Source organism: Camelus bactrianus, chromosome 5, assembly GCF_048773025.1.
Source record: "Camelus bactrianus isolate YW-2024 breed Bactrian camel chromosome 5, ASM4877302v1, whole genome shotgun sequence".
In the NCBI taxonomy this organism is placed as follows: domain Eukaryota; kingdom Metazoa; phylum Chordata; class Mammalia; order Artiodactyla; family Camelidae; genus Camelus; species Camelus bactrianus.
Genome location: NC_133543.1, coordinates 5,768,107 through 5,784,280, shown reverse-complemented (window position 1 = coordinate 5,784,280; position 16,174 = coordinate 5,768,107). Strand labels below are relative to the sequence as shown.

The window sequence follows — 16,174 nt, the reverse complement described above, 5'->3', positions numbered from 1 at the left end:
AAATTTCTCCAGAATATATTATTCGAAGATTCACAAATATCTGTTAATTTATATTTAAAGATGCTATATTTAAGAAATGGAATAATTATTTACTTTTAAAAAATAATTTAAGTCAAGAAATATTTGATACTGAATGTTTACTATGAGTTCAAGTATGTAAGCTTAATTTTTGTGGTACTGTCAATAAGGCACACAACGTGAGAGTTGTGGGTTAAGTTTTATCTGGGGCAAAATGAGGACCAGAACCCAGGTGACAGCATCTCAGAGGGCTCGGAGGAACTGCTCTGACGATGAGGGGGAGCTCAGCATTATATGAGATTTCATTGTATGCGTACGTGCAGTCAAGCATACGTTAAGTCCGAGGCTGCTGCTAGTCGAGGAACAGGTGTCTCTGTTAATGATTTTAGTGCTTTTCTAGATAGGAGGAGATGCAAGAATTTGGGCTCATAAAATTTCCTGAAAATGTCTAAATATCTGAAAGATTTTCTGCCCAATTTCCCAGAGAACAGAGCGCCCCATTCCTGAACTCCACACAGAACTACTTTCAGAGGGTGTTGAAGGTCAGCAGCTGCAGTGGCTCATGACTTAATCAAATCAGAGGCAGATGACACGTGCCAAATTTTAGCTGACAATATGTATATATTTTAGGAAAAAATTTGCTTTTCAACCCTACCCCTGTTTTACTTTTATTTAGAGATCACCTGGTAACTGTTAGATGACTTAAGTCAGACGAGGGGTTGAAGGAGTCGTCTCTTGAGCCAGCCAGTGCTCTATGTCAGCCTCCTTGATCACATTCAATTTTCTTTCTCTTCAAACAGCATGCATCTGATTTTATGAAGTTTGGAGCCTGTCCTGAGCTCATGGGGTCTGGAAGTGGCCCTGTTCCTGTGGTCTTTGTTTATTCTGTGAATTATTGTGTGAATCTTTATGTGCCCAAGCTTCATCATAATTTCAAACTTAAAGGATTTAAATATGGGAGATGGATGCCAAGTTCTGGGAATATATTTTCAGGATAACAGCCAGGATTGGTAAAAAGTAGGGAGAATGGATACAGCCTTTAAAAAGAAATGTTATTTTACAATTTCTGGCAGATAAATTAAAGTGTTTGTTGGGATTCTGTCAGGAATATTTAATTGGGAGACCTATCTCCCATTTTCATGAAATAAAATAATTTTATTATTTGTTTAGTGCCTACTGCCTAACAAATAAGTATCCCCTATGCATATAGTTTTATCGTTTAATCTCTACAAAGATTCCCTGGAGAACACACGTGTCACAGGTGAGGGAACCAAGATCATCCAGGGTATGTGGCTGGAAGGCAGATGGGCTGGATGGCTTACCCTCCTTCAGGCTGAGACAGAGACACCAAGGTTTATTGACAAGCTTGTTGTTGAAGTTGTTTATTTAATACTTTGCTTCCTTGATGAAGTGGATCTGTTGAAATTGTTTATGTCTGGACTATCTTCCCCTCTCTCCTCTGCCTCAGGACTTCTCCTCATTAGTAGTATGAATTCAGCCTGAACTGATTCAGGAAAATCAGAAAATAAAAAATTAGCCCACACAAATGTCTGATAAGTCTTTGTATTTCAGTACTTCCTAAAACTCTTAGAAACACAAGGAAGGTGTGTTACCTCGGGGACTGAGTGCATTTGAAGTGTGAGAAATGTAAGTGTGATCTGGTAAAGGCACAGGCTCTATAGACAGTGATCCCTGTTTGGATCCTGGCTCCCCTAAGTACTGGAAACATGACCACCCAGAGCCTCAGTTTCTTCAAGTGTTAAGTGGGCTGATGGAGCTCACCTCCAAGTGGCCAGGTCAAAATGAGATGGTACGAGTGACTCTCAGGCAGAATGCTTGTCAAAATGCTAGTTGCTCTTGCTGCTTTATAATGTCTCATTAGGTAATTCCGTTGTCCAGTGGCTTGCGAATACCTCCTCATTTGATTTAAAAAAAATAGCATGCCCTAAAAATTTTAAAAATAAGGAATGAAGATTTACTGATTAATGCTGGGTGTATTTTTATAGGTCATTTATTAAAAAAAATGTAGGAGTTCTTTAAAGAGAATTTATTCTGTGTGCCTAGAATAAGATTGAGTTAAAAATGATTTTCCTTTAAATGCTTTTCAGAAATTTTCTGTGATATTTTTCTTGAATAGTAGTTGAAGATTTCTGAGGAGGTTTTACATTTAGAAAAGTTTATTCTTGTAATAATTGACACGTTAAATAAATGATTCAAACCCTGGACAGCATAAAGCCCTGGCTTTTTTTTTTTTTAATATATATGATTTTGGTGGTTAGTGCTATGACATATTATTATTTATTAACGGTTTTGATTTTGCTTCTGGGTTGTCCTAGGTTTCGGCGCATGTGCCTTGGAAGGTCTCTCGGGCAAAGATGCTTTTTTAAGAAGGTTGTCATTGTAAATGCTCTCAAGAGGATTAAACAAATTCCACAGCAAATAAATGAACATGTTTGGAAGGTTTTCCACCCTCATGTAATTTCCAGAAAACACACATGATTCACTTGCTAAACCAAACACACAGGTACAGTAATGAGCCTGGCTCACATGACTGGACAGCACGGAGGGAGCCTCATCTATTGGCGTGGGTTACGCTGCAGGAAGCGCAACTGAAATTTTAATTAGATTTTATTTCCAGCGAGTGCTGATTCCGCGTTTTTCTCCCCAAATTAAGGAAGCGCCCTCTTTGCCTGGCCATCAGTCTGCAAAGCCACACGGCTCACACACTCCCCTGTTCATCAGAAGGCTGGTGGAGTCAGTTTGCTTGGACACACTTAGCTACACTCGCAGCGGGGATCATCAGTCTCTTCTGTGTGTTCACCTCCACGTGCAGGGGAGAAAATCGACTTTTGCTGCCGACAAACGCTAATTGACTACCAGTTGTTTCAGAGGGACTGTGATGTTGAAAACTGGTGTCCCTTTCATTTTGATATGTTGGATGCTGCCAAATTGCACGGCCACACCCCCACTGTAAGTACACCCACCAGGGAGGGTGTCGGAGTTTGAATCTGTGTGTTTTAGTATTCAGATCCTGGCACTGGTCAGCTTTAAGTGTTCTCGCTGGGTTTGGGAGACTATTTCTCAAGCGATTTCTTTGGCTACCAATAAATTTGCAAAGCCGTCTCCTTCAGTGGAGTTCCGATGAGTTGAGTTGGGAGGGGCATGTGAAATTGAGGAGGGCAGAGACGTGCAATGAAAACTAGCCACCATCTGGTTACCTCTCATTTTTTATGGGCCAAAGATGCTTGTCTTCTTTTCTTTCCTCCTCCATCCATCCCTTCAGGTCAGGGAGTCGTCTTCAAGAATTTCATCCTAAAATGTAAAGTAATGATGAAGGCACTGTGTTTCTTTGGTTGATTTTATTTGATTTGCGTTCATTGTTAAAGATTTTCTGGTGAGGTTCTTATGAGCTCTTAAAAGCTGGAAGAGCTGCACAACCAAGGAGAGAAAGTCAGAGGAACGAGTCAGCGGCCCCTGTGAGGTCTGCGGGACGAAGGCAGGAGGTGGGGCAGAGGCAGCACCGTGGCCTCCCCTGCAGCCCTGAGGGCAACGTGCGCATGTAAAGCCAGCATCTCTTGTCACCATGTGTTCTAACAGGACTCCCACTAAAGGAATGCGAGATTTGGGGAGGCCTTACCTTTTACCCTCTGGTCAAACATCTTTAATGCTGACTGTATTTATTCAAGATGACACAGAGATCACCTGCAGAGCGTGAGGGAGTGGTGCTTGCTTCCTGTCTTGCCCGCCCCAGGCTCACTCATCAGATACCTGATTCTCGCAGGCTCTGCCATGCCCGTTGGGGGAGCTCTGCTCCTGGGGGTTTCTGCTCCTGTGGGGGGAGCTCTGCTCCTCGGGGAGCTGGGCACTGGAGTGCGCACATTGGAGCCGGTCGCACCAGCGCTGATACCTCTCTACGTGTTGTGCCTTTTGTGTAAGTAGTAGGGGTGGGATCCAGAGTCTTCCTGTGTCTACGGAGCTCTCCAGCAAAGCCAACTTGGAGGAAAGAAAGAAAATGCCTACTGTTCCATGACTGTGTCCTAAGGGTTTAAAGCTCATGCGGAGCACACGTAAGATCTCATTCAGTAAACACTCTGGAGTCTTTTCTCTGACTTGTCATGAATTTGGCATTCTCTTAATGTTATTTCTCTTAAAACATGTCTAAGCAACCATTTTTGTGTGATGGTTATTGTGCGTAAGTGTCCTGAAGAAGCTGTTGTGGCTGGAAGTGTGGGCATCAGTGGTACCAGAATGTTTGGTGGCCCTGGGGGCTGCCCGAGCTCCACACCATTTGTTACCAGCAGTCTTTCAGATTGCATCTTATTCCAGAGCTCACTGGGGCTCCCATCTCTCACTACGTATCTTGAGAGAATATTTGTTCAGAGGGTAGGGGACAGGATGCTTCCAAGTCTGGGTTCTGGGGTTCCCTGTCTAAAGGTGGCACTGGCACAAATCCTTTATTCATGGAGTAATGAAGCCCCCCAGTCTCGTGGCTAATTGGGACTCCCTGTCCTTCTTCATGTTTGGAGACGGAGGGCTTGGGTTAGGCCCCCAAACCAGTTTTGGTGAGCTTTCAGCCCTATCACACTAACTGTGTTGTCCCGTTTCTGTCACATGACTTTGATTTTTGCAGGTAGGTGTGACTCCTGGACAGTGCCTGGGACTTCCAGGTTTTCCCTACAGTAGGGACACTGAAGAAAGTTCACCCCATATGGTGTGTTCGGGGGCCTCGAGGACAAGTAGGGACCCACAGACAGATATCTGGATGGGTGGTGATCAGGCCCGAGTCTTGGAAGAACCGAGATTCCATTACTGTTTTAACAGTGAAATTGAGGGAGTCATTCTGGAAGGTCTGATGCAACTGAGATTAAAATTATTATATGGTTTTATTGTTAGCAGGAGTGGTTTTTAACCCTTAGACCCAGTCCCCCCTATTTATAATAAATATTTTGTAACATTTCTTTTCTGGTGCCCGGAAGTGAACGTCATAGAAAATGTAACCTAACTATAAATATGATAAACAAATAGGTAGATGGAAAGATGTGGTGCCTAAATTCTTATATTATGGAGCATTTTATATTCTATGCTAATTAGTGACCTCTCAGGACAAAAGGCACATACAAAGGGAGTCACTTCTAATAAACTATTTATTCAAGCCTTACCTAAATGGGAAACAAGTGGCTTCAGAATGTTGGAGCACCTCCCATGTCCCCGGGGAAACCTCCTTGTCAGAATTACAATTGCTGATGGTGTCCTGTGCTAAGTGCAAGCAAATGCGGTTCGGAAGATACCCGGAGGCTGACTCCGGGGATTCCTTCTCCGTCGCAGCAGTGAGGGAGCCTTGCCTTTCCTGACCTCAACCACAGAGGCGATTTTGTATCTCTGAAAACTGCCATACCAGTGTTTATCACAACCCTCAAAAGATACATTGAATAAAGTAGAAAACTTTAAGTGTCTCCTTTAGGATAGAAATAGGGTATAAAGAAATAAATTAAAAATTCTAGTGCCCGAATAAGTGCTACATTACACTGGCTGCATCGTAAGGTTAGAAAACTACATTACCACTTTACATACCACATCTTGCAGTTAGATTTTATTTATTTATTTTTTCCCTAAAGAAAAAACAATCATTTGATGAGTTCTTGTGTCAGAGGTGACGAGCAGAAAGCAAGTGTAAAACCAGGAATCGTGGTGCTGGTTAGTCTAAGACCATCTACGTCACTGTGCAGATCATCTTTACTCATTTTACTGCACTTTTTAGAATCACCTTCTCACTTGGAAAAACCCCTGTGTCAGTTGGATTTGTTAGTAAAACAATTCTTTTTCTTACCTAGAACATCAGTGATGTTTTCAAGATGATAAAAAAATTTGCCCATGGAATTTAAACAGTTGCTTGTTCTCGTAACTCATGGCTCACGGTCTCGTATTTGTCACAATTGGAACTGTGTTTTCTTTCTGCAAATTCTCATTGCTTTGGTGACGCAGGGACACTTGTCCTTACTGGATGGAGTATGATAGTAATTTTTTGCATTCTCTCCCTAAATCTGGAGTCCTGTGTTATGTTTCCTGTTAACTTAAAAAATAGGAATATTGTTATTTACCTAAATATCTAACCTCACACCAGTGGTGCATATCAAATTGTTCCAAATAGGAATTCCAATATTAAATGAGACAGTAATTTCACAACCCACTTTTCCAAAAATTTGGATTGATGGTTCAATTATACCAGGGACATTAGCTGTTTTAATTGAATCAATCATTGCTTTCTTCAATAAAATTTTCCATTCCATCTGCTCTTTTGGTTTACTGTTCTTCAGTGTTTCATTTGCTTTCTTTCCCAAAAATGTATGATTTTGGCTTTTGTCATTGAAAATCCTTGCTGGTTTTGCTACCTCATGCTGGAGAGGAAGGCTTGTGACTGTTTTATAGTCACTGGTTTCATGGTTTTATGAGTGCTTAATGCCACGTTGCAGGGGTGTGGAGACCTAATGAATTGTGTACATAAAAGGCTTATTATACACTGAGTGCAGGGTTAGTGTTCGCAGCCCATGTCATCAGTATCATAATTAATCCATTACAATCATCCTCTATTAATCAGTGTTATCCTTCTAACGTCTCCAGGAGAGGAAATGTAGTAGTCTAAATGCAAATCTTTGCCAAATTTTGTCAATTCATAACATTTAAAGCTTTGCTGTCAATAGGACTGTGTGCTTTCTGTCCCTAATTCTGCTTCTCCTGACCCAGGACGCGGTCTCCACAGCTGATGATCCGTGAGACACTGGATTCGTGAACCCATGGCTCTGTGTGTTCTGAGACATCTGGGGACTTCAACACTGTTTTAGGGTCTTTGGTTCCCACCTCTTCATAGCATTGCTGAGATGAGATCTGTGGGTTCACCCTCATTCTTGAGTGTATTGTGCATTTTTTCTAGAACCAACACACGCCACCGTGGCAGCACTGCTTTGACCACGTGCTGGGGCAGCGTGTGCTTGTCAGTTCTTGGGTTTAAATTTTCTGTTCTAATTTCTATAATGGGGTATATTGACAGATACACTCCATGTAAACAGAAGCTCTGTGGGGTTTTCAGCAACTTCTAAGAACATAAATATTCCTGAAGCAGCTAATCTTCCTCCCAACAAGTGAGGAGCAAGCCGGCAAGTCCTGGGGGCCTGTGGCGGCCAAGCTGTGCAGCCCAGGCTGCTCACCGAGGAACAAGGAGAAAATCTTAAAAACCTACTTCCATGCTGTCTTTCACAGAATCTCAGAAATGAACGTTTTAATATCTAAAGAGGGGTGATTTTTTAAAATAAATTTTTTATTTTTTTCCTTTTTCAGTTTTATTAGGTAGAATTTTTACAGTTCAAATTCACATACACATATTGCATGCAAATACATGTATAGAGCATACTGCATTATTTGTTTACATATATGTACTAATTATTGTTTCTAAGAACAGATTAGAGCTTTAGATTTTTAAAATTAGTTACCAGAGGTTTAAGGACATCTACAAAAGAATAAACAGAATATGGTAATCCAATCACAAAGGACAGTCAGATGTGCTTGCATATATTCAAAAAATCAAAACAATATTTAGTTCATTTGTGGTCTTATTATTATTGCTATTAATTTTAGATTCCCCATAAATGAAGTCATATGGCATTTTTCTTTCTCTTTCCACCCCACTTCACTTAGAATGACAGTCTTCAGGTCCATCCATATTGCTGCAAATGGCATCTTTTATGGCTGAGTAGTATTCCATTGTATATATGTATCACCTCGTCTTTATCCAGTCATGTGCTGATGGACATTTGTGTTGTTTACATGTTCCCTGTTCTATGTCCCTTCTGGCAACAATTACGGATTTTAAATATTTTCCAGCTTAAAATCCTTCCTGAAGGAGATGTGGTAACTGGAATCAAAAACAGTTACAGCACAGGGTTGTGTGTGATGGGCCCTGGGGGCTTGGTAGGAAGGTTGGCAGAAAGGATTTCAGATTCTGATCAAATGAGTCCTCCTCTTGTAGCCCTGCTGACCGCCTCTCTCACGGCCTGCCCTACAAGTCTGACCAGTCCCTTCTGTGAATCCTACTGTATTGTGCACAAATTTTGTCCAATTGGTGTCATCCAGTAGGGACCTTAAGTGAGGCACCCAAGCTCCTGTGTTGATTTCTTCCATCAGCCCTTAAATTCCTTGGGAGCCAGGACTGTCTCATTGCCACAAGGATCCCTAATTCCTAGTGAGATGCCTGATAAAGCTGATACTTGACAAGCACATGGGTCAAATGGAAAAACCTGATCAAAAAAGGCCCTCATTTTTCAGACATGCCTACTTGAACACATAGTGTAAAATGGCATGTCTTCTTGGATTTGCTGTCAAATACTTCAACAAAGGACAAATAAAAGAACAAAGGTCTGAATAAAGGAAATATGGAAAAGTTTGTGAATTCCTTAATCTGGGTAATGGGTGATTGTACTATACTTACTGATGTATACATAAGTTAGTTTATAATTTTACTGTCATTAGCTGAATGGCAAGTATTAATACGTATTAATTGAAATCCTTAGAACTGAATAAACTTACCCCACACAAAATCATTAATATCCTAGTAGTTTGTCTTTCAGAAATCTTTTCCCACAAAGACAGGAAAAAAGGGAAAGACAGATCCGTGGAGTATTTCCACGTTGTCAAAAGACCAAAGGCTGATACAAAAGAAGAGATTGTAAAAAAGATAAAGAGGCTGAAATTAATGTCCGGAAAACCTAGCTAACAATCCTAAATGGCCAAACATAACTAACCTCAGCACTGCTGCATCAAGAATTGGGCAAATAGCACCTAGTGGATTTTTTTTTTAATAAATAAATAATGATCCAGTTCCTACCACAGGCAATTATGAGAAGACTGAGTATAAGTTCTAACACCAACTAGTGTACAAATCATAATTTCTACTTGATTCAAACTGCTTCTTCTATAAAATTTGAATCTTTTTATACTTAAGACAGATTTGTGGCCTATGACCTAGTGATAAAATTTTCAACTGGCTTGTATTAAAAAAGTTCACCATAGTGAGAGTTTATAACATCAAGTATTCCTTTTTGGGAAACCCATGTGCCTTGTTACCCTCTTTCATAAGATTTCCTGTGGAAAATTCAATCCTTCATTCAGGAAAAGGCTGAGCAATATATTTCATGGAAAACCTTCATAAACTGCAACACAAGAAAATGAAAATGAAAGTGAGCAGCCCGTGAAGCCTGCAGACACACAGCGGACGGCTGTGTTCCCGCCTCGAATTTCTGTAACCAGCAGGGAAAATGTGCATTTCAAGAAATAGACATAAACACATTTCAGGACCTGAGCACACAGTTTCCCTTTCAGGGTTTAGTGGGCTTCCATTTAATTCTATGAGAAATGTTTAAAACAACAGAACAACAGCTGAGATAGGGTTTAAAGTAACTTTTATGTCTTAGTGAAAATAAAGCCAACTGATAGTTATCATTTTTACTTTATTTAATCTCACTCTCTTACTTTACCTCCCCAACCTCCTCCACAAAATGATGGTGAACATCCCCTCCTGTGTCAGAAGGCTAAGTAGAAAGTACCAATCAAATGGAGGTGTGCTTTGTTGTTTATTTTTCAAAACAAACAAGTTTTATTCATATGATTTAATAATTAAGATCAGAAACAAAGTCTACTCAATAAATGGAAGCCAACACATGTCATCATAGCTGCTCATCAGGTTTGGCCCCACGTTACACACTTTTACATGGACATGTGCCATGTGCTGTCTTAGGAAACGGTGAGTGGGGACAGGGCCTCTGCTCTCACAGGGCACACAGCCTGGTGGGGGAGGTGGTGTTCAATCATTGCCCTTTTTTTAATGTACTTACAAATTATGGGAAATGCTATTTAAAAAGAACAAAATGAGTCAATGAAAGTGAAAAATACAAGAACAGTATTTAGGCTGAGGGAAGACAGGGAACCTCTTTGAAGAGCTGACACTCCACTGAGACCCAAAGGACAACTCCGGTGCAGCAGGTGAAGGGCAGGGACACATTGATAAAGGGCTGATATCCAGAATATACCAAAATCTCTTTAAACTCAACAAGAAGGATGAACAACCTGATTAAAAAATGAGCAAAATGCCTGAACACACACCTCATCAAAGAAGAAATCTACATGCCAAAGAAGTCTATGGAAAGATGCTCCACAGCATCTGTCATCAAGGGGATGCAGACTGAAACAGCGAGGTACCACTGCACACCTGTCAGAACTGCCAAAACGCAGAACACTGACAGCACCGAATGCTGGTGAGGATGTGGAGCGTCAGGAATTCTCATGCATTGCTGGTGGGAATGTAAAATGGCCCAGATACTTTGGAAGACGGTCTGGCAATTTTTTACAAAACTAAACGTACTCCTAACACATGATCCGGCAACTGTGCTCCTTGGTGTTTACTCGACGAAATGGAAACTTATGTCCACACACAAAACTGCATACAGATGTTAATAGCAGCTTTATTCATAATCACCAGAACTCAGAAGCAACTAAGCTGTTCTTCAGTAGGTGAATGGATTAACTGTGGTCCAGCCAGAAAATGGACTATTATTTGGTGCTAAAATGAAATGAGTTATCAAGGCATGGAAAGACATGGAGGAACCTTAAATGCATATTACTAAGGGAAAAGAAGCCAATCTGGGAAGGTTCCGCAACTGTCTGATTCCAACTGTATGGTGTTCTGGGAAAGGGAAAACCACAGAGACTAAAAGATCAGTGGCTGTCAGAGGCTAGAGGGGAAGGAGCAATGAATGAGGTGCAGCACGGAGCATTTTAAGGTCACTAAGACAGACTACTCTGTATGATGCTGTGACGGTGGATACATGTCATTGCACATCTGTCCAAACCCACAGAGTGCACACCATCAAGTGTAAATCCTAGTGTCAAGTCTGGGCTCTGGGTGATGATGACGTGTCAGTGCAGGTTCACCCATTGTCGCAAATGCATGCTCTGTTGCAGGCGTCAATAGTGAGGAGGCTGTGGGACAAACTGCAGTTCATACACTGAATCCAGCCCCAGACACCGCTGTTAATAAAGCTCTGTGGGTGTGTGGAATGTCCGGCTGCTCTGGCGTCTGAACAGCAGAGCTGAGCAGCTGCACCAGAGATCAGGAGGTTTGCAGACCCTGAAATACTTACTCCCAAGCCCTTGACAGAAAAAGTCTGCTGAGCCCTATTCTAAACGAATCAGAATTCACCCTGATGAGACAGGACAGCAGGGCCCAAACCAGGCATGGTTAATGGGACTGAAGCAATGTTTTAGTTCCAACACCTTTGCTGAAGTCCTGCAGATCCAGCGACAGACTGTAGCCAGGAAGCGTCTGCAGAAGGAGTCGGTAGCAGACCTTACAGCCAGGCTCCGTAATGCCGGGGGCCGCGCGCTGCACGGGGGCCACCCGCTTGAAGAAGGCGGACTTTCGGTGGAAGCCGATCAACTCATAGAGCTCGGAGAGGATGCTGCACTGCTGAATTCTCTCCTAGGAATGCTGAAGCACAGGGAGAAAAGCAACAAGCATCTGAACGAAACATGTAAGTGAAAAAAGACCCTTAAAAAATTTTCCCTTAAAACAGAGACCCAATGACACAGGAAGGAAGAGGAAGGCTGACTTCGTGCACTGATGGGACCGGATGCAGAAATGCAGGGAAGCAGCGCTGTGCAGACGCTCCAGACCTCCTCTGGGCCCCACCTTTCCACGTTCCGCCTCTCCTTTTACTAGAAAGGCGCGTATTCCCTGAAACAGAGGAATCTGCTACCTAAACATGGGACACAGAGAAGGGAAAGAGGAAAAGGACGGGAAAGTAAAGGAACAACAGTTCATCTACACCCTAGTGTTTGGGCGACACTTTCAACAAACACACAACCTCTCAAAGCACAGAGCACACAGTGAGAGGCTGACAGAGTGACTGCGACTTCTGCTCCTTAAACACCAGCTACCTGCCAGCACACGCTGTGCCCGTTACTGAATCATTACAATCATTTCAGAAACTATTACTACCCCGGCTCACAGGCAAGGAAATCTGAATCTCGGGGAGGATTTATTATCATCCTTGACAAATTCCCACGGCCAAGAAGTGTCAGAGCCTCCGGCAGACCCTGGACTAAAATGCTCCTCATCACCACGGGCCCTGAGCCTCAGGCTGAGGCCACGTTAGGTCTGCACGGGCCCAGAGCATAAGTCTGTGGGACAGGGAGTGGTCCCACTTGAAGTGCCAGGCCAAGGCCCTCAGGAACCTATGTAATGAAACCAAACACCCAAACTGATTTCCAACGCACTTCCCTGTCCGGTAGGACTGCTCGGAACATCTGGCTTATCACCTGTGCACAGGCTGTGCAAGGGGCCCAGACAGTGACGTGACGTCCCAATGGAAGTGGCTCAGAGACCGCTTCATCACAGGACAGACTCTCTCGGCTTCCAACGTTAACTCTCCATTCCATTTCCAACTGGAAAGTAAGTTTAGACTTGTTTTCCTCTCCAGAAACAAAGACAGTGGTAACATCAGCGGGAAACTCAAGACTGAGGAAGAGTCTCTTGGCCATTTGGAAGGATAGGCTGGGGAGGGAACAGAGATAGGATCAGAAAGACCAGTGTTCCAGTCCAAAGTCTGCACATCACTCGCTTTGACAGTTTCCTTATTAATACAGGTGATAAAATCTAATTATGATTGTTGGGAAAACTAAATGAAATAACGTATGCCACTAGCATAGGTGTAAAATCCTAAATGAGTGTTCCAGAAATGGACGTGACCATGGTTAGATACTGTCTGCCAAATCTTGTGTGCTAAGCTCACATCAGCCAGCCAGAGATGTGCCAGAGAATGCCTCAACAGCCAGCAGCCTTCTCCAACTTGGAAACTCACAGTGTCCGAAGAACAGGCAGTGGTGGATGCTTTGGGACACTCTGGAGGTAGCACTCCAGTGATGACTTTAAAAAGCTGGGGAGAATTTAGAGGACCATACAGTTCAAATAGAGTAAACTCATTCCATGTCTACAAATATTCATCTGTAACCATGATGATTCAGAGAGGAAATACATATTCAAACGTACATCATTTTCCCACATAAGTGCATCAAAACAATTTGGAAAGAATGTAACTTTCTTCTCTAGATCACACAGTGGGGATTACGAGGTTTGTACTGAAAGCCCTACATGTAAATCATCTGCAAAAGTAACTGGGTCCATTATCAGTCATCATCATTTGAAGGGAAGGATGGAAAAGAACAAAGCCAAGCTAATACGCTCCGGTATTTTGTTGGGTTATGATGTCACAGCGGAGACGGACAGGTCATCAAGGAACCACTCTGCCGTGATCACGGAGCCAGGGAGCGGGATGGGCGGAAAGATGTAAGGCGCAGCCGTAGCTGTGCCCGCGCTTCTAGGCAGGTACCCAGTCACTTCGACAAGGTGTCAAAAGTGTATGCCAACGTCCTCATCACCTGTCATGCATTAAAGAGAAATGGAAACCTATAAACGGCCAATAACCTCGGTGGGTACACCGTCCAAAGAGCAACGTCACAGTTTGACAACTGGCCATCCCGGTTCCCTGGGCTTCATTCTTGGAGAACCTTAAAAACCACTCCTCTGTCCTCAAGAAGTGCTGCCTACTTGTCCTATCTTTGGCTCAGGGATACAGCATGTTCACGTGGACTTTAATGTCTGCACAGATTTGACTGTCATTCTCCAGGTTCACTTGTCCATTCTGAAGAGGCCTGAGTTAAGTCCAAATTCCATAAGATCAATTCCCTCCAGTGACATCTCAACGAGCCTGCAATTACAAACCAACTGAACAGGACTGTCCTCAGCTAAAAATATCACCCGCCCTTCACTGCTTTCTTAATCTCCTGTCCTGGCTAATTGCAACAGACTAACACCACCCTCCACCAAGTTCCCCAACTATGTCAAATAGAAAGTAAGGTCCATAAAAGAGGAGACAACTCCATAGTCACCTCTGAATTCCTAGCATATATTAATGTCAATAAATAGAACTATGATTATGGCTTCTTTCCTTTAAAACCTTTCTGGTTATTTAAATGAGACCATGGAAGGGAGGTGTTTGGGTCCAGTATCTTGATCCAGAAGACTCTGGAGATCTTTTTTCGGAATGGCTGCCCACTGATTCATTCAAAACACAACTTCTCTTTCCGGTAGGAGCTGTGATTTTCTGCCAGGAGTTTGTTGTCACTCTCATGCCAGAACAGATTTAAGCTAAATACTTACATTGGATATGTTATTTTACCCCGCTTCCAAAAAAATTGACTTTCCTTACTTCCTTGCCTTGAGGAATGCTTTTTTACTTTTCTTTCTAATTCACCCTTTTATAAAGCAGGATTCTCAGGATGTGCTTGGCCTTACATAAGAACAGCCATCCAACTCCCAGTGTGAGAGTCCTGGGGCTCACTTCCTGCCCTCCTGTCAAGGCAACTGAAACTCAGATCAGGAGCCAACTGGTCCCCAGGGCTTCTAAGGCTCGTGTATCTCCTAGAATCCCTGCTTTCTGGTTGACTTGGCTTCTGAGGATTTCCCCTCACTTTCTTGACAATTAGCTGTGCAGCTTGAAAGATGAGGAAGGAAGGTCTTATTTCTTAATCAGCATTTTAAGGAACTTATGTAATGAAGGTTTTCAAGAGTTTCTAGAACCCTCCATTGCTGAGACAGAAAACACACTAGATATATTCTAAATCTAGCTATCATGTGCATTTTTTATTTGCTTTTGTTTTCTAAACTGCTAACAGACATTTTTTAATTAAAAAATAAAATAAGGCCTCAAATAGGATAGAACATTGAAGAGGAAACAAAATTAAAGGGCAAAGACAGAAAAATGATAAGTACTCTACAAAATTAATAGAAAGAATACACTATAGATCAGATCAGCAGTTCTCAGTAACAGCTAATTGAAACCTGACCATGAGGTAAAATGTCTCTCCTGTCAGGCGACGGCCAACAGAAAACAGAATTAAATCAACCAACTAAAATTCTAAGTCTGGCGAGGTAGAGAAGTCTACCAGCTAAATGTGTTTTCTTCTGGTAAAGACGGAGACTCACAAGATCTTTCCTGTGGAGCCTGAGCCCAGGTGAGGATGGTGAAGTGAGCTCTGTAAGTACCCAATTAGCAAAGTGAGTGATGAATAAAGAGACGTGAGCTTTGATGACAGAGATGATGCTACTATTCACTTGTCCTGTAAGTATGTCTTCACGTTCAATGATCAATACCTTGGCGTCCTCAGGGATTGAGATTATAGGAAAATGCACAGCCCGGGCCTAGACCTCCTCTGTGATTGTGGCACTGCAGTTAGATGTTTCAAGGGCACCTCCAACCCCACCTGCAAAGAGCTGACTTCATGGTGCTCCTCCCATGGCCGTCCTGCCCAGGGCCCCTTGTCGGGGTCAAGGTCTGTCTGCCTCTCCCAGCTCAGTCCCATCACTCACAGATGTGACTGGACCCCTCCTTCAGGGCCCAATTTCCTCAGTCAACGAGTCACACCACCCACACCTCAACTACCAGGTTCTCACTGGCACTCCCTCAGCACTGACTCTGTGCTGGGGACCACGCTGCACATTGTGTACAAGTTATCTCACTGGATCTCCACAGAAGTCCTGGGAAGTCGGTATATCACTGTTTCAATTAATAAGATAAATTGTTTCACTTCCTTGAGTGCATCATCCAAAGTGACACGGCTACTGAGCCACAAAACTGTGACTGAAAACCACTTGAAAATTGAACACTGCTACACCTCACAGCCACCCTACTCTGACTTATCACATCACCTCCTTCCGAGCCTTCTAAATGTTTCTAATCATTCTACAAGACAAAAGTGATCTACGAGAGCACCCCTCTCCCCTACTTAATATCTGACAATGACGTTCCACTTCCCTTAGGAGAAAGCCCCACCGGGCCTGAGTACAGCCCAACTGCCCGGCATCTGCGTTCCCTGCGCGGCCGCGCCACCTCACCCACCACGCAGCGCTACACTTGCCGTGTCCAGGACAGGGATGCTGACTCCGTACAACCCGGGGCTCTTCTCACTCAAACAATGATCACCCTCTTCAGTGCTGACTCTCAGAAAAATGTTTTCTCTGGATGAATCAGTATCTTTTTCCTTACAACTTCCC

The 16,174-nt window shown here is 42.9% G+C and overlaps 1 protein-coding gene across 35 annotated transcripts in view; it reads right to left on the bottom strand.

Annotated features, from left to right (window-relative positions):
• Window positions 1-9,619: 9,619 nt before the first annotated feature.
• LOC141577675 (uncharacterized) overlaps window positions 9,620-16,174 on the bottom strand; it is a 148,124-nt gene continuing 141,569 nt past the window's right edge. For 31 of the 35 annotated variants that reach the window (XR_012506914.1, XR_012506913.1, XM_074363354.1 and 28 more), the window contains one exon: window positions 9,620-12,616. The gene's annotated coding sequence lies outside the window, so the exon portion shown is untranslated. The remainder of the gene's footprint in view (window positions 12,617-16,174) is intronic. The other 4 variants (XM_074363337.1, XM_074363350.1, XM_074363348.1 and 1 more) reach the window with 2 other exon arrangements.